We start from the raw sequence: 19572 nt of genomic DNA, 5'->3' as shown, positions 1-19572 counted from the left end.
CTGCTCTATGGTGATGCAGTGGTAAACCTGCTGACTGAATGCACTGGCCAAGAGCTGTGAACTGCAGACATTCATCAGCTGGCATGAAGCAATCTGGTTCAGATACCAAGCAGCTGGGTAGACTGGCTTACCCTACACTCAGTGCTATCATGTTTAGGTCATTACCAGGACTCACATCAGTCCATGGGATGCAATTTCAGGTATTTGGTACAGGCAGTGAATGCCTGCAGCCCCAGTTCTAATCATCAGATCACAGCAACTATGCCTTGACTGTAAGAGGAAAGGAGAAGGATCAAAGCAAATACCTCTCACTCTCATCTTGCTGCTGACATCAACATTTTCGGCAACAAATTTCACTTCTGCTCCACCATCATTCTTGGTGATGTTCTTTATGATTAGGCTGTGAGTAGTTTGGGTTCTCTTGATGATGCAGCTCTCGCTTTCCTGTAAGACTTTACCACTGAGGTACCAAGTGCTGCAACACATTGTTGTAAGATCAGTAGTAAACATGGCATCCCCTCCAGGTACAGCTTCACCAGTTGTTAGGGGGGATTTCACAACCAGGACTGGTCCTGAGGAAGAACAACATGGAGGTCTTAATGCTCTTTAGATGCAAGTCTGGTATCTCATTTAGAGATGGAAGATTAAATCATGGGTACATTTCTACTTCTCCCTTTGCATGAGTGCTAGAAGAAGCACTTCTGTGCTTAAGATCTGTTACAGAAAGTTCTGCCTCTTGCACATGTGAGATACCAAAAGATAAGGATATTCACGTCTCTGTCACAGAAACAGAACTTGTATCACTTCAGTGGTAGCTGGAGGTTGATAGGAGATAGGAGAACTAGGAATAAAGGAAAGCCTTTGGTGTGTTAATGCACTGCTATCCTTAAAGTCAAATGAAACATCTTTAGGGAACCAACACAGCTGCTCAGCTCACACTGACCCATTTCCATTGGGGTTTTTGTGCTTACCAAGGTGCACGCTCCCTGGGAATTCCAGATACAGGCTCTATCCATGCGCATTGACTGCAGACACTCGGAACTGATCATCAGCCTCTTCAGACAGATTGCTCACCGTGAACTCTGGGACGGGGACATGAGACTCGTGGCACCTCACCCACGTGAAGCCAGTTAGTTTCTTGCGTTCCACAATGTAGCCATCAATTGGAATGGGGCGGTGCATCTTCGGAGGGGACCATGCCAGCGTCACTGAGGTTTCTGTTTTATTTTTCACCACGGGGTCAGTTGGGGGCTGGGTGGGAGGTTTTCTGGGAGCTGAACAGAAATAAATACAGAAATATTAGCATAATGTCATGTAGGCTGGAAAAGACCTTCAAGATCAGCAGACTCAACTTTCAGCATGACCTACTGAGTCCCACCATTAACTACTGTGGTACCTGAGGACATACATGACAAGCTTATTCCTGCAGGTATTTGCATAGTGAATATATTCACCCTCTGGTTGCTTTGGAACATTTTAGAGGTTAAAATCCCATCAGACTTTTTCACCGTGTGCAGCCACTGATACAGGCAGGAGGCTGGGAGTTACCTGATGGGCTCTAGTTACAGACTACTGACACAGTAAAGGATTGATTTCATTTCATTTTGGCCATCAAAAAGTTTGGAGTCTGGTTTAAGTCACCCATCTAGACTCCAATTATAATCATATGGAGAACAGCGCATTCAGGAGAACTCATCTCATCTTAATAAACCTGAATGAAATCACAGAATCATAGGATCACGGGAGGGCTTGGGTTGGAAGAAACCTTCAAGATCATTAAGTTCTAAACACCCTGCCATGGGCTGGCTGCCCACTAACCAGCTCAGGCTGCCCATCACCCATCCAACCTCGCCTTCAACACCAAGGACAGGCACCCACAGCTTCTCTGGGCAGCCTGAAATGGAAGCAATGAGCCACATGTTGATGATACTCAAACATTCATGACTGTAGAGAGAGCCAAATACTCCATACATATTGCCTGCCTGGTCAATGGTATTAAAATGCCAACAACAGACTCATCCAGCTCATTGAAAATGGTGTGAATAAGGCGTACAGGATTCTTCCAGCAGCGAGTTAGATCTGCAAAGTGTAAAAATAGGAAATCTCAATGCAATGCAATTTTCCCTCATAACATAAATAGACACATAACTGTTTTGGGGTACACTGTTACCAGCCTGTCAGTTGCTGTTGGTCAGTGCTAGATGCCAAAGGTCCCACTAACATAGCATGAAGCTGAAAGCTAGACGCTGGAATCAGATCTCCTGACCTTACCATCAGAAATCGAGATGTCATATTTTGCTCAGAGGTGCCTGCTTGTAGGAGGGACAGCTTCCGAGCTTTTTCTGCTCCAGGAACCAGCTCCAGCTTCAGGATTTAAACAGCAGTCAGAAATTAAACTGAGCTTTGTCACCTCCATCAAACAGAAGGAGTGGTTGGGTGGTACAGCTTTCCAAATCACTTAGAAACTGTCACAACAATCAGATGCCTACCTTTTCTTTTTGAACTTGTTAATACATAGAGCTTAATAGCATCAGAATGCCCCAAGCACTTCAGATAACACGACAGCTGTAAACCCTTCTTTAAGGATTCCTTTGTTTAACCACTGAGTAACTGTAATTCAGTGGTGCTGGTGGGAGAAGGGAAGTCCTAATCTTCCCAGATGGTGAATAGAGCTGATGTTCACATGCAGACTGGTGCTGCAGCACAGCCAGAAACCACTCATTTGGGAAACACAGCACCAAGAAAATAATGGGAATAGCTTCATAAAATCAGGCAGCTTCACCCAAATTTCATGTCAGGTCCATTATTCTTCCTATTTTCAGGAAGAAAGGTTTTCCCTTTTTCTTGTAGTTTCATTTTCTTTTCCTTTCATGCAAGCAGCTTTGTAGCTTAAAAAATTGTTTTCTAATCACCTCCTGGTGTGGACAAATCACACAGGTTTGACTCCATGTTTTACATAGTTAGCATTTTATCTTTGTTCCAGTATGGAACTGTACAGCCATAGAATGGCCTGGGTTGAAAAGGATCTCAAAGATCATCCAGTTCCAACCCCCTGCTATGTGCAGGGTCGCCAACCATCAGACCAGGCTGCCCAGAGCCACAATCCAGCCTTTCCTCATAGGAGAGCTGCTCCAACCCTCTGATCATCACAGTGGCCCCTCTTCTGGACCCACCCCAACAGCACCACAACCTTATTGTCCACAGAAAGCATATAACCCTCATTCAATTGCCCTTCCACTCAGCTTAGAGCACTACTAAAACCAGCATCTTCACCTTAGCTCATCACACTGCTGCAGTTCCTTTTACAAGGATTTCACTGGCAAAAATTAAATCAAAGCCATCACAAGGGATTTATCACAGTTACGTGTTACTGGCTACGAGAGCTGTCAGCACAGTCACCTGTCAGGCTTTGCTGCTGTTCTCTTTATGTAGAGGCACAACAAGGTTCAGACACCTCACAGTGCAATTCTCACTTGGACTGTAAAGAAAAAGGAGGCTTGAAAAGCAGCGTGTGGAAAACAAAGAAACAAGAATTAGAACAACAGTGGGGCCATGGCAATTGTAGGAATTGTTCTGCCTTTAACAGCAGAGCTTTTCAAGAAGTAATGAGGGCATTGCAAACCTGACCAGTTTGGACAGATTAACAACTGCAAGTAGTGGGTTCCAAAATTCCAGACATGAAATCAAAGATAGAAAAACTCTTCACATTTTCATCTCTCAATTTTTCGTACATTGTGCATTACAGTGCAAACAAGTCTTCACATACAACTTGGAAGCTAAAGACAAGTCTGACAAAACAGACTGCACAAAAATGATGGATAATTAACAGAGCAAATTGCTCTTTCAAAAACAGAGTTTATGTCTTCTGGTCATAACACTTCAGAAGCCTCAGAGGCTTCTTCTCCTTTGTATATTTTCATTAATCTTAGATTTTGTTTTCATTCAATGTGACCTCACTAAACAAATATTGTCTAAGACCATGAGTATCACATAAATGTGCAGATCTCAAGCTGCTCACTTATCTAGTACCCTTGGCATGATGCTTTATTTTCCTCAGCTGATCATCTAGATTGTGCCTGTTGATTGTGCAACAACAGCCTGTTGGTCTCGATTACCTGTGAGAGGCTCTAAATTTGGCCAGGAAAAATCATTTGAGGACAAGTAATTCTCTTGGAATCAGTAAGGCAGTCTTCCCATTCTTTCTTACCAGCACCCATCTTACATGTTAATAAAGGATTCTGGAAATCAGTTTGAAGATCAAGAAACAATTCAGTTCAAGCATATGCAATCACAGGATTTGTACGTCACCTGCAAAAGTCATTTTATTCTATCCACAATCTCATCCTACATGCAGTTCCTTAGAGGGTTCCTTAGGCACACCAACCCCATGCTCCTATTACAGACCCTTGCATAAGACAGGTGATATACCTACAAGATTATCTACAGCTTAGACTATGAAAACAGGGAGTCTAGCTAGAGAAAATTATCTACCTGTGCTTCTGAGCAATCTGTTAACCACTCTCATACAGTTCAGGCCATTCCAAACAAGATGCAATGACATGTCAGCCACAGAAACAGCTTGATTTTAAGGAGTTTGTTTGGACAAGCCCCTGTTGCATACGGTGGTCAAACATGCATTACTTGGGGGCACATTGTATTTGATTTAACACATCCTCTTACCTCTGGCTTTGCACAGAGTCCAAAGTCTATCAGCTTCAAATTGTCAATCAGCAGATTTTCCCGGTGGATGAGAAAGCAGTCAGGAATGATTTCCACCCAAATGCCCAAGGAAACATCTTTTCTCTTATTTCCTGCTGTGGACAGTGGTTCCCAGTCTACTCAAAGCTCGCTCGCTCTCGCTGTCTCAGAGATCTTCACTGACTGCTGGCAAGTTCCCATCTTCCAATATCCCAGGTTGGAAATACTAGCTTGTATCTGTTGGAAAGGACCTGGGGACTAGGAGGACAAGTGGTGAGAGACCACAGGCTGAATGCAAGCCAGCAGTGTGCTCTGACAGAAAAGAAGTACAACAAGATCATCAGCTGCATTAAAAAGCAGCACAACCAGACCAGGACAAGTCATTCCTGCTTCAACACTCATTGCACCACATCTACAATACTGTATCTGGTTTTTGGCCAGGAAGGATAACAACCTGAAACAAACTCTGAAGATAGTTCTATGGATGACCTCCAGCCTGTGCAGGGGGCTGAAGCTCCCACTCAGAGAAGAGAAGCTGGGGAGAATGATCTTTGTGACAGAAAATCCATTGGATGGGGCCAGAGGAATGCATCTCACCCCATACCCTCTGTATAGCCACCGTTTGTTTAAAGGATCACTCTTCCTTGAGGCACAAAACTAGAGCAGGTTACACAACAGACTGACACCACAAGGGCTTCTCTCGAGATACAAACTGCAGCAAAGAGCATCACAAAAATGTGAAACCAACACTCAGATCAGATCTGTGTCTCTGCTCCGCTCATTAGGAGCATCATGTTTTACTCCCCTTTCAGAGGAAGATACTTCTTCAAGGATAACAAAATCCAGCTCAGCTACAGAACACCACATAGCAATAAATATCTAACATTTCCTGTAGGGAAAGAATCCTAAGCACAAGTTATTGTCTGAGTTTCAGCTGGGACTGAATTATCTTCTTCAGTGTCTGATATAATACTACGTTTTCATTCTAGAGAAACAATGGAGATAGCGCAGTGATGCTTACAGTTGCTGCCAGGCAGCGTTGTACAGAGCCACAGTCAATCTCAGCTGAGAGCCCAAGGAAGTGAGAAGGAACAGAACTAGGACAGCTGACTTAAACTGGCCAAAGGATATTCCATACTATATGACATATTGTGGAAGGAGTTTTGAAGGGGGTAGAACTTCATGTCAATCTCTTCCACTACTAGGAGGCTAACTGGACACTGATTGGTAGGTGGTGAGCAATTGCTTTTGCATTCATCATAACTATTATCCTTTTCTCTATCTCAGTACATAATTCTATCTCAACCCATGAGTTCTACTTTGTGTTACTTCTCCCCCCTTCAGTTCTCTCCTGCAATCCACTGGAATGGAGTGGAGTACTGTAACTCTCTCTGCCAACAGAAAAATAAAAACACATTCATTATTATTTATGGAAGACTGACTGCAGTTCAGGCTCACTGGTTTGAGGTCTCTGGGCATAACCCTGACTGTGAACAGAAGCAATTGCTGAAACAGTCTGTCAAAAAAAGACTGGAGCTTCCTCTTCCAAAAGGCGGTCCTTAGAAACAATGCAATCAAACAGCTTCCCTGTAAGATAAGGTTATCTGAAAATGCATTTAGAGAGTATCAGAGAAAGATAAGTAAGAAAGACAGCACAGAAAGCAGAAACTATTTCTTACCTCTATGACTATAAATATTTCTTTGATGTCTCTCTTACGTGATCCAATGGGCAAACATGTTGATGACTTCAGTTCTTCATGGCATCAATTTCTGTTTTAGCATGAGGCAAGTCATCCTTAAGAGACCATAAAAGCAAGCGATGAAATCGCTAACTACTGTGACATACCAGGTACCACATCTGACTGCTGTGGAACAGAACAAGCACATATGGGACAGTACACAATTCAACATCAACTCAGCAATGACTGACATCACTCCCATAGAAATTCTGAAACAGAGCTGTGAAAAATGAAAAGTAAAACATTCAGCATTTTCATTGGCATTTTGGTAAAGTTGCTGTAATAATGTAACAATAATGTAATGTAATGTAATGATGTAATAACTTCCTCCATTTTAAAGCCAGAGAATACTGCCCTCTGAACAACCAGCAACAAGATTTGTGGTGCTCTGTTAAACTTTTTCCAGCTCTACAGCATCTTTCAAAAGGCAATGGGACCAGTAGGCTGCATTCGTATGTACCATCCCACCTGCCCCCGTGTTCTTGAGAACTCCACAACTCCAACAGAAGATATTATCATATTTAAATGCCTTTTGGCTTACCCCTACAGTAACTTTCTCCATGATTTTTAGTGCAACTTTTTCACCAGACAGAAGATGCCGCCCGAGTTTTACCTTGGCAAAACCACCTACAAATCAAAACACAGATGCTTAAAGTTGAGTGTGAATTCTTCTCTAATATAACATTACAATTTCCAACTGGTTTAAAAAACGAATTTCAAATTTATACAAATGAAACCTGACTTAGAGAACTGACAAGAGCTGTTAATCTATTCTCAGATTAATTCTAGAGTGGTGAGACAGACTGTTAGGCGTGCTGTTTCTCTACAAAGATGACACTTACCCGTTCCAACTGTTTCATGGAATTCCTAGTACTTGAGAATTTCCTCGTAGTCACTGACAGACATCCTGAAATGTGCAAGAACTGAAGATCCTCCAAGCACGTGCAATGAGGAAGTGCCAGCAGTGTTCACATCCTACTTAGGACATATTCTTAGAGGCAGAAGGGACACTCGTGGCAGATCCAGCAATGCTCATCTTCTCACCAACGTGCATCCCCCTCTCACCCAGCAACAACAAAACACAGTGCATGAAGCTGGCTTCACTTAGGTTAACAATATGGAACATCCCTCAGGGCTTTGTGCCACAGAGCAGTAGCAGGGCTGGACTACAGCTTGAGGAAGCAGTGGAAGCCTTTCCCTGTATGTTACAGTGTCCCTGCACGCACCCCACAGCCAGAGCGTTGCAAGCTGAGCTGTCTTGCTGTTTCTTGTACTCATCCCAATCTCTGCGAATGAAAACTCAGAATTCAGTCAAGGCGTTGATTGAGCACGAGCGTGCCTTTATTCAATAGGAAAAAGGAGGGGGTGTGAGGTCTGGAGGAAAGATGGGACTCATTCTCTGTTGTCTGACGAGAGTGTCTCAGAAGTCGTGCTGTTGCCCGGAGCCTGGGACTCTTGGCCTGATTCTACCTCCCCCTCCAAGATGTTTGGCTTCTCCTCTGTAATGCTGACCTGAGCCTGCATGGTTGTGCTGCTGTCGGGGCACTCGTGCTGTGCTTGGGCTGGGCTGTCCTCGAAAGGCACTCGGTTCAGGCTGGTGCCTGAGGAGTCTGGCAGGCTCAGGTCAGCAGCTTCAACAGGTATGGGATGAACGAGAGCTTCAACGATGATGGCATTCTTCTCTTTATAACTGATGTTATACGGAAGGCTTTCATCTGAACTGCAGCATCCTGTGCTTAGTAACAGTTCTTCATTGATGGAATCACAGGATGCTGCATCGTAACATGCCTGGCGTCTTGGAGATATACAAGGGCTCGGGTCACCTAGGAAGGAGTAGACGCACAGCAGTTAGTGTCAAAGTTTCACAAGATGAATCTTGAAACAGGTTCTTGACATTTGGCTATGCAGTGATGGTGGGCAGAAGCAAATAGGCTTCTAGCAACAGTGTCACTGTCTTGAAAGTGATCCTCGTGCAGGTCCAGCTCTTGTGTTGACAAGAGACTCATTTGGGAAAGACAGGGGTCAACTGAAGATGTCAGGCACAGGCTTGAATGCCAGAAGGATGTACAAGCCCACTGAAAGCATGAATTCTACCTGTGTTGCTGACAAGCAGTGTTTTGAAAGCTGGATTTGCATGCTTACCTGCCAGGACCAAGACTTCAGCTTCAGAGGGCTCCCTGGCACTGCTCTGCAGTTGGCGTTTGGCCACAGGGGATGGTTTGCCCAGGCAGAAGCAGGAACGCCAACTGCAAGCTGCTGACTCTGCCCTCTTACTGGGAGAACTCATTCTGCAGAGAAAACAGAGCATGCTGTCAGTCGTGGTGCAGGGTGAGGGAAGAGCTGCACCGAACCCTTGCCAATAGTTGCCTGTTCCTGGCAATGCCTGGTTTCTGCTGTAACACAGCTTAGAAAAGCGCTCTGTTTCAAACAGCAGAGGATGCTTCCATTCCTACAGCTCAGCCCTCAAGTCCTTTTGGCTAAATACCTCTCAACGATGTCAAGCAGGGACATGGATCCCGAGAATGTTGGAGGCTCAGGCTGCTTCGCTCTCCTGGGGCAGGCCTTCAACAGGGAACGAAGGCAGGAGATGAACTTGCCCCGTTTCTTTGGCTCTGTGCAACAAAACAAAGAAACAAGTTCATTTCAGGCTTGGCTCGGTTGGACGAGGCCGAGTGCAACACATTCAACAGAACACGTAACAACAGAAAGCATGTTCCCAACAAAGACACGCAAGAACGGATTTTCCCCATCCCTGGAGGTGCCCAAGGAGCTTAATGCAGTTCTCTTTCTAAGCTTGCTCAACTCGGGCATTAATGAACCCCCTGAAAGCCACGTTCAGACCCCATTTTACTAACCCGCATTGTCAAATGTAAAATACGCACCTGGCTTTGGCAATGAATGTAGGATGGACTCGGGCAGTTTTCCCCTGATGAGTTCCACGCACTCACCAGGGAAAAAACCAACCTGTAATAAGAACAAAAAGACAGGTGGGCATTAGCCCAAGCCCAGAGCCAAAGGGAAGGTCCTCTGACACCGACACAGGGCAACTGTTTGCATCCAGAAGCCATCCTGTGCAGGCAGAGCAGCTCCAACCGGAGATTCCCGACTCTACTGAAGCTGTGCTCTCTAGTCAAAAATGTGTGCCTACCTCAAAGCCACGCTTGCCTCTCCACCAGGGGCTCATCTCCTTTGGTGGCATATCAACAATGCACACGATGTCTCCAACCTGCAAAAGATTGAAACATCAATCCCAGCTTCACCACAGCTAAAACAAAAGCCTTCTTCTACGACACAAAATATGAGAGTATTCCCGAGGCGTTCACACTCTATACTAATTCTGTGCACAACAACAAGGAACGCCTGGAACTGCTTACCTCCAGAGAGAGCTCATCCGGCCCCTGGGCGACGTGGCTCCTAATAACATGGGCTGCCGCAATCGCTGGTACGTTTAAAGATGACATAGCACGCACCAGCTGCGGCTCCCGCATGTTATCAGCCTGCAAAACAGAGCACAGGCCGTGGTCAGGAGATGAGGACAAACCAGGAGGATTTCAAGGTGAGGAGCACATCTGCAAAGAAAGCTGCAGCAAATGCGCTCCGTCCTTATCAGGAGCACTTCAGAAGGAGCTGCACGTCTCATCACAGTTATTTCCCTTTCTGGCGTGCATTGCCAGGCCATGCAAAGATGCATCTCTCTCTACCCAGACTAATCAGCAATGGCACTGGCACAGACAGGTGGCCAGGCCCTTTTTGGCCCATTCTTTCCTGCAGGAGAGTACACCTGCAGCTCCTTCTAATGGCTCAACACAGGGAAAAAAGACCGGCCAGAGCTTCATACTGTACCTCCGGCGCCGCCAACTCAGGCTCACGGCTGATCCCACTGCACGCAGCACCCATCACAGCAAGTGTGAACAGCTGGAACAGAGCAGAAACACACTTCTGTTTTCTGTATTCACACAGCACAGTATGGACAGACTTCTTCAGAGCTACCCGCGCATACCCTGCGGCAAAACCATGCGGGGGGACAAAACATGGCACGTACCTGGCAGTGAGATCACCTCAAGCTATCTGCAGCAGTTCCTTGTCGCTTTGCTCGGATGAAATGAGAGCAAAAGCTGCACCGAGGCAGTGGGCGGAGGGTGAGGAGAGGAGAGAGAAAGAGCAGGTCAGTGAGCAGGGCTAAGACAGTCATGGAATAACACACACAGCACAACTGTCCCACCCACTTGCTGCAAGACATGCTGAGTCTCAGGCTACGTGATGCCTGTCCGCCCAGCAACTTTACAATGCTTCCACTACTGAGCAAAGACAATGGAAGAAGCACGGGACAGGTGCCAACTTTACTGATACCCCCTTTGGAACGTGTGTACCGGGGAAAATTACGTCTGATGGTCAAGAGTAAGCAATACGGTGATGTGAGCTCAAACAGCCAGCAGTTCTCAACACCTCACTGCCCACCCATCCATCCCACGTCAGCTCAGCTTACCTACAAGCTGCTGCACACGACGGTGAGAAGAAAAAGCACTAAAGATACTAACTAAAGCCACTAACTAAAGGCACTAACTAACTAACGGCACTAATTAACTAAAGGCACTAACTAACTAACGGAACTAACTAACTAACGGCACTAACTAACAACAGTAACTAACTAACAACGCTAACTAACAACACTAACTAACTAACAAAACTAACTAACAAAACTAACTAACTAACGGCACAAAAGGCACAAGACCAACAAGACAACCAACCACTCCGACCACTAGCTCACCCACAAAGGAACACAGAACGCACCGCTCCTCCCCTCATTCCAGCCGCTTATGACATCACCAACGGCCAACAGCCTGGTCCACCATGACCCCCCACAAGGCGGGGAGCCAAGACCACGTGGTCACATCTGATTCCAACACGGCACCACAACATTCCAGGACTCAGTGTGGGCTTGGAATTCTATCCTGGTGTGGCAGCGCAATGGGAGGTGTTAGGGCACAGCTGAAGAGCTGACAGACACCGGACGTTTCCAAAGGAGGGTGCCAGATTAACTCTCAGCATTCTCTTGCGGGGCTCTTAGGAATGCTTCAAACCCATTTTCACTGCCTAGCTCATTTCTAGAAAGTCCAGTTGAGAAATGTTCACTTTGTCTGGGGAACGCCTCTATGCATCATGAATGAAAAATAAAATAAAATGGGCACGCGACCCTATGAAACTTACCTCTCTGCTCTTGCTGTCAGCCAGACACCTCAGATGAGCATGACGTGTCCCTGCTCCTGAATGAAGATTCACCCAAGTCTGTGTTCCTCTCTGCTCCATCTCTGGCTCTAAAAGAAACACAGACAGAGATGATTACAAGATCCTTTGTGCAGACGAAAGACAAGGGTGCACATGAATTCTGTTTAGCAAGAAATACTACATTCCCAATGGTAGTACTTGAATCCTCCTTTGGGGCTGGAGCTCAACAGGTCAACACATCAGAAATAACACAAAGTGCATCTGGAAGACGTGTCTCAAAGCCCAGAAAATCCAACACGGGAGGGGGCTGGACAGTGGACCACAAGTGTCCATTTCCATTGCAGCTCCCTGTAGAGAACAGCACCAATCAGCAGGCGTGAATCAGTTCATTCACAAGCTGCACAATGACTCTGTTCTTTACATGATAAAGAAACACACAGAGATTCCTGACCAAAAAGTTGGGAGTTAGTAACGACCAAAGAGGTTCCTGTTCCTACGCCTCATCCTCTCACCCCAACTCCTGGGTGATGCCCACAGGCTTCAAGTCAGCTCTCAAATCCATTGAACTCCAGTCACAGAACTCCATCAAAAAGGATGTCACACATGTGACACTTACATACATTTTGCATCAGAAACAGTGACGCCAGCAGGAGCAGAGAGGTGACTGTCCCCCTGTAGTCAGCACTGGTGAGGCCACAACTCTAATTCTGTGTCCAGTTTGTGGCCCCTCACTGAGAAAAAGACACTGAGGCATTGGAACGTGTTCAAAGAAGGGCAACAAAGCTGGTGAGGGGTCTGGAGCACAATGGGGCCATATGAGGAGAGGCTGCAGGAGATGGGAATGTCCAGCCTGGAGAAGAGGTGGCTCAGGGGAAACCTCATTGCTCTCTATAACTTCCTGAAGGGAGGTTGCAGTGAGCTGGGGGTCGGCCTCTTCTCTCGTGTCATTACTGATAGAACTAGAGGGAATGTTTTCAAGCTGCGGCAGGAGAGGTTCAGGCTGAACATTAGGAAATATTACTTCTCAGAAAGAGTGGCCAGGCACTGGAATGGACTGCCCAGGGAGGTGGTGGAGTCACCCACCCTGGGGGTGTTCAAGGAACGTCTGCAGAAATCCCTGCTGAAATCCTGACCTCTGCCACAGGTGGCTGAGTGACACAAAAGCTGTGTCCTTGGTTCCCGGCCTTACCTTCACATGCTGTTCATCTTGCTCTGCAGCTCCTGTTCTGAATAGTCTTCTTATATTCCCATGTGATGTACCCTGAAATACATCATTTAGTGAGTCTGAACAAAACATAAGACATTAATTGGAACTGTGAAGAAATGTTTTTTGCACTTTACTTGGAGGATGTTACATGCTATACCTTCTTTTCTCAATTGTAACACATGATTTTTTATAAAAAGAAACATAGCAAGTCAGCTCTTCAGTGTGCATATTGATGAAACTTGGTGAAATACAACTTTAGAAAAAGGTAATTTGAAAATTTAAATATTCTTATCAGAATCTCTGCTATTAGTTACCGTTCCAATGTTCTGATTTGATGATGATTCTCTCAGAGCTGTTTTGTCACTCGCCACCTCAAATGCACTTCAAGTGCTTTAGGAGCATCACTGGAATTTTGAATAAACTCGATACATTTTAGGAAAGCTGCTACAGATGCACGACTGCAGTACTTTGGAAAAATATAATCTTGATTGAACGCTGAACAGTGTTATTTAATTATAATCCAGGTAATTAAATTAATTAAACCAAGGGAATCACCTCCCAGTCAGTCAGCTCCCACCAGGGAACTCGCTTCCCTGCCAAGCAGATGCAACCAACACAAGCTGCTACATCACTCTAGGGCCCCACTGAGTCTTCCCAAGGGGTCTCCAAAGGCTTCCCTGTTGACTTCTGGGAACCTGGGAACACTCACATGGAAGCCAGTGCCCCCTAATGTGCCCCAGAGGTTTCTCAGGGCCCTGCAATTAGCTCTACAGACATCCAGACATGCCCCAGAGCAAGTATGTGTGCTGTAGGGAGCCCAAGAGACATTCCAGAGTATGCTAGTACTCCTCAGTGCGCTCAAGGGTTCTTCACCTGTCTCTAAATATGCCATACTTGACTTTGTTTTCTCTTCTGGAGCTTAGTTCTCAGCTTTGCTTTCTCATGCCATTTATCATTCAGTTTAGAGATTATTTTAACTAAAATATTTTAATCCACCATATTTTCTGAAAACTAAGAATTGATCCCGCTCAAGGAAACAGAAGAGAAAAACATCACCCACAGGCTGCAGATATTTACCTCGACTTCTCTACATGCCTTCCCCAGTGTGCTTTTCAACTCACCTTGCACAGTGACCCTGGCTTTTGTTTCAGAGTCCTCTGTCTCACAGGTGTACTCCCCGCTGTCCTTGGCGGTAGAGTCATGGATGATCAGAATGGCCCCAGTTCCCTCCTGCTGCAAGTCGTACTTCTGGCTTTTTCTGATTGCTTTGCCATCCTTGTACCACCTGATGTTCACATCTGGTTTCGACAGCTCACGGCTCAGGCTGATGTCCTGCCCTGCTGCTGCTGTCTTATCCTCCAGCTGTTTTGTTACCTCAGTAGGTTTTTCTGAAAGAAAACATGCTTTTTGAGTAACATACACTTAGGGTAGGATGCCTCTCTCAAAATACACGCATCTACATGCTGGAGATAAGTTAGAGAGGCACTTGCAACAGACGCCATCCTACAGCCAGCAGTAATCTGTAAAGTACAGACAATAGAATTCCAGGCACCATTAATTCTCTCTTAAATCTACCCCATTGAGGATGATGAACCATGTCTGAAAACTGCCTCTTCCTTCTCTCCACTGATTACACTGGGAGCCTCAGATGATGCTCTCAGATGCACATGTTCTAGATAGGAATTTGTTGTACAGCTAGATGATGTGAAGACCATCCCTTCAGCTTATACTTAGAGGATATTTGCTCCCACAGTTCCCTCAACAGATCATTCCTGATTTACTGTTAATGGAACAAGCTGTAGTGAGATGCCCATTTCCAACACTACCCCAGTGCTTTGGGTAGTTCTCACATTTGTGTCAAATGGTTCCTCCTTTTACTTATTTTTAAGAGAAATTCTCAGTGCTTCAAGGTTCAAGTAGAAGGTTGCTATTCACTTTAACCATATTATGAGTTAGCTCTCATGACAATCTTATCAGAAGACAGTTGAAGGAATCAGACCCCAGAATCTCTCCCATCTCATTACCTTTCACAGACAGAGAGGCTTTGGAGGTTAGACCACGGGCAATAAAAACGACTTCCCCAGAGTCAGTAGGAGTCACACTTTTGATAAGGAGAGTCTCTTACCAACCCACGTTAGAAGCTTTAAATCGCCCACCACTTTCCACTCTGCTTCCATTCAGTGTCCACTTGAACTCATCAATGCTTTCATGGGACAGAATGCATTCAAAAGTGCAATCTTCTACCTCCTGGATTTCAGTGTTTTTCAGCCGTTTGCTAATGCCAATATTCAGCTCTGGAAGATAAGAGATAGGTTAGTATGAGGTTTAGATGGAGAAAAGGCATTCGTGACCAATGTGAGTAGCAGTACTGGTGTTTGAACTCAGGATTTGCAGATCATGGCTGCGTTCCTCACTGATGTATTCTCTAAGACATTCTCCACTCAGAATTACCAGAAAGCTATAAAAAAAAGAGACGTGAATCTCTTGGCTTTGCTCTGGAAGAACTACAAGGAGAGCAGCTCAGTCCATGGAGCACAATGAAGATTCAATGAGCTACAGAGGGAAAAACCTAACAGAGAGGACAACTCTAGGATGCTGCGTGAGAAAAAGGGTTTTGCCTACGACAAGACATTAAATGTTTCTATTAGCTAATTTGTTACCATCCTACCCCTACTGGTATTCAAACCATTTCTCCATTTTAGGGATGTTTAGAAAGGAAACATTTCCAGGACATTCTTGACGTGTTTTGTGATTTTCATGGCAAAAGGAGATACATTTACTTCAAAAGCAATGGGAATTTTCCAGACATCACTGCGCTAAATTGCAGAAATACAGTTCTATTGTAGAAACTATTAAGGCTCGTGGGGGAATAGGTGTAAGACATAGTGACCACACTGAATGTGCTTTTAGCACTCCTTCACTTTCCACAGTACTTACCCTGAACGCCGACATTTGACTTGGCAACATCAGTGCCAATATCACAGGTATATAAACCTGCATCTGACATCTCGAGGTCATGGAGAAGGAGACATAGGGTCTTCCCAGACTGTAGCAGCTCAAACTTGTTGCCAGAAGTGAGCACAACACCGTCCTTTTGCCACACTGGTTTGACCTTCTCTTTAGAGACTTTGCATTCCAATTTAATCACACCCCACTCCTCAACAAAAGCATCATTCAAACACTTCATGAAGACAGCAGGCTTCTCTGCAATTAAACAGGCAAAACAGAACAACGTGATACAGAAGTTGAGACATTTCCAGTTGTGTTCAGATTTTTAAAGAGGTATCAATAAATCTTTACCATTACTGACGACACCAATATAGAACCTAAAGTGGTTTCATGTCTGTTGACTGAATACGCTTTATGGAATTCTCAAGTATTCAGTAGGAGAATACAGGGAACAGGAGGGACAGCCTGCATTGCCGTGGGTGGGACTGATATCATATGAAAAAATTGGGATGTAGCTCTTCTAAATCTGGAGAGCTGGCATTGCCCTCACGTGGAGCAGAGCTCATACAGCAGGCCACAGTATTAAGAGGATAAGCTGCTGACTCTTTTGATTTTCCTCTTTATTGACTCCTTTTATCTATCTTCTATTTCACACATCAGAGGTTTACACTGGGGAAAAAAGATCCACCAAATGCAAAAGAAAGGAGAAAGAGGAAATCCTTCAAACTCTGAGCGCGTAGAGTAAAAGAGCTTAATTACTGGGGAGAGCAGATTAGAATCACAGTATCCTTAGAATTGGAAGAGACCCTTAAAGGCCATCTAGCCCAGCTCCCCTGCAATAAACAGGGACATTCACAGCTAGATCGGGTTGCTCACAGCCTGGTCATTAGTCATTCCAGAGGCAAAACACACACTGAATGATCTCTCCCTGCAGTCATAAATCCTTGGAGACAACAGCATTGACACTGCATGGCACTGAAGCAGTAAAAAAATTTGCTCCTGTAACTCTCCTTGTGTTAAGTAAAATGATGATAAAAAGCAATGGAATGCTTTGGCAGGACACCAAAACCATCCTCCTTCGTTGATATCTGCTGCAATGGAACCTTCCACTGGAAGAAAGCCCCTGATGACTTGTCACCCCAGAGAGGTGAGCTTTAGAAGCAGGATTGCTGCACAATGGAATGAACTGGAGCTCCTTAGCATCTCTTACATCCAGGAGGGCTGTGATCAGACCCACCTCTCACCTTCAGGCGCGCGCTTTCTGACACCTTGTCTGACTTCACTGTCACTGGGCCAGCATCCTCAGGCTTAACCTGCTTCACTGTCAGTGTGCAGCAGTTGCCAACGTTCTTGATGTCCTTGTAATTGTTGGTGTAAAGGAGGTTGCCATTCAGAAACCATTCCACATCCTCATCATCATGGGACAGCTCGCAGGAGAAGACAGCAGAGCTCTCTTCTTCAATTTCCACATCCTGCAGGTGCTTCCTTACTTCTACATCGTGGGCTGTAGGGAAACAAGGTGAACTGTTACCACTGTTACTATAAAGCATACTGGGATGTGGTAGAATGGCTGGACTAGATAATCTTTGTGTAATCTTCTCAGTGAAGTTTATACATTTGCAAAGTTAGCAGGAGAGAACGGCAGAAATCAACCTCAAGAAGAGAAATCTGAGGTGAAATAGGACATGGAAGAGGCCACCCTCCCTGCTCATACCTTCAGCTGTCAGCGTGGCCTCAGTCTCTGCAATTCCTGCCTTGCACTTGTACACACCAGCATCATTGGGCTTCAGCTTCAGAATCTGGAGCTCTGCTGAATGCTTATCCCTCTTGATCTTGTACTTCTCAGAGGGCTCGATGGGTGTGTGGCCCTTGAACCATTTCACAACCTTTGGAGAAGGCCTGAAGTCACAGGACAGGATGACAGAATGACATTCCAAAGCTGTCTTGTCCTCCAACTTCCTGGTGATTTGTATATGGTAATCTGAAAAGCAGGGGTGGAAGAGAAGAAAGGATGAGGACAATTGGAAGAAGAGGAAAGTCTCTTGCATCTATTCCATTCCAATTAATTTCATGTTCACAATGGTTCTTTGAACAACTCTAAAGATAAAACAAATGATTGTCTATAGGGAAGGCCATTGATTACATTTCTATAAAGTAATACTGTATAGTATCTACCAAATGCAAGCTCCAGCTCTTGCTCTGTGCTTATTAAATTGCTCCCAGTTGAGGCTTTTATTCAAATAAGAGTGACTTGAAAATATAATAAGTACTTTAGGATGTGAATGAAGACTCTTACACTGGGGACAACAGGAGATAAAAAGCCTGCAAATTTCTTTCAGATAAAATCAATGACAAACTGCATCAAATTTAGGTGCTACCAAACTTAAACTTGTCTACTTCAGAAATACAATTAATTTCACCTGATTTAACTTCTTTGGTATAGCCAAGGACAAAACCTCAGCTCTGTAGATCTGAATAGTAAGCACATCACAACTATTCATACAGATCTTTTACTGAGACGCAGCTGTCTCATTTAGTGTCCAATGACTTTGAACTGGAAATGGAGCAGAACCTCCAGACACACACACAATATTTCAAAGACCCCAGTGAAGGAAGACTGGACATTAATTAATTCTTCATCTTCATGAAGTAAACCAAGCCAGGATATGTTACCTCTAACAAGCAGATTGGCTGTGGATTTGGATCTGCCAATTGAGAACTGAATGGTGCCTGTCATATCAGTGGTGGTTTTCAGTATGGTCAGCCGGTGGATGGTGCCTTCTTGCTGCATAATCAAGTTTCCGCCAGCCTGTAAGACTTCCCACGTAGATACCACCTGCGAGGTTTCACAGAAGGAATGGATACCTCGCATTCAAATTTGGCTTCTTCAGGCTCAGTCACATCCTCATCACACAGCTCCTTTACTAGATTAATGGATTGCTCTTTAAGAAAGATGGAACAAGAGAAAGCAGAGATTTAGAAGGAATGTAAAAAACCCTTACATTATCACCCTACTTACTCATGTCAGCATTACTGCACATGAACACTACACCTATCAGCTCAAAATGCCTTAAAACATCATTAAAAAATAATAGAAAGAAAGGAATGTTAAGAAGTCAGACAATAAGACTGACAACCTGAAGAGAGCCCAGATCTTTTGATTCTTACTCCAACATCCAAATCAAACCATGACCTTCCCATCCCGATATCAAACTCCTCGCATTACAAAATGGAAAAGAGGTTCAATGAAACATGGACATTGATAATTACTTTGGTTAAATACAGCAACTTAGCTCAGAACAACAAGTTTTCTCCTAGTAAAGGTCTCTGTAGCTCAAACGTAATGACTCTACTTAAGAGAAATTCATTTTCCAGAATGTTCTTGCCCTTATAATTGTAACAGTGGCAAAGCTGGGGACTGAACTCTTGAGTAGTGTGCTAACTCAAATGTCTCCCTTTTCTTTATCGCACTTAACATCATATATATACCCTAACATTGTATATATTAAAAAAAGAACCCTGTGCTCTTTTACAACAGACAGAAAAAATGAAGAAAAAGTCAAGCTATGTTTTTTATCCCTCAACGTTCAAACACAAATCTCAAGTCTAGCGGTAGAAAATCAACCTCCTAAGAAAATAATCTGTTTTACTTAGCAAAAGTAAATCCCAAAAGACAAGGTGGATACTTTGTGGGCAGAAAGGTAGGTAGGTAGGAGTTTTTATTTCTGTGAAAGGTCCTGGTGGTGTTTAACT

The 19572-nt window shown here is 44.6% G+C and overlaps 1 long non-coding RNA gene across 1 annotated transcript; it reads right to left on the bottom strand.

The window, feature by feature from the left end:
- Positions 1 to 11657: 11657 nt before the first annotated feature.
- Positions 11658 to 14146, bottom strand: LOC146754219 (uncharacterized). The gene is made up of 3 exons (XR_014938861.1): positions 13992 to 14146; positions 12853 to 12924; positions 11658 to 11752 (listed from the first exon to the last, which is right to left on the bottom strand). It is a non-coding gene; the product is annotated as an uncharacterized LOC146754219 (long non-coding RNA).
- Between the last annotated feature and the right edge of the window lie 5426 nt (positions 14147 to 19572).

The sequence above is a fragment of the Coturnix japonica genome, chromosome W, assembly GCF_054131305.1.
Source record: "Coturnix japonica strain WE chromosome W, WE-NBRP24, whole genome shotgun sequence".
Taxonomy (NCBI): Eukaryota; Metazoa; Chordata; class Aves; order Galliformes; family Phasianidae; genus Coturnix; species Coturnix japonica.
This window is presented reverse-complemented; position numbering and strand designations above follow the sequence as displayed.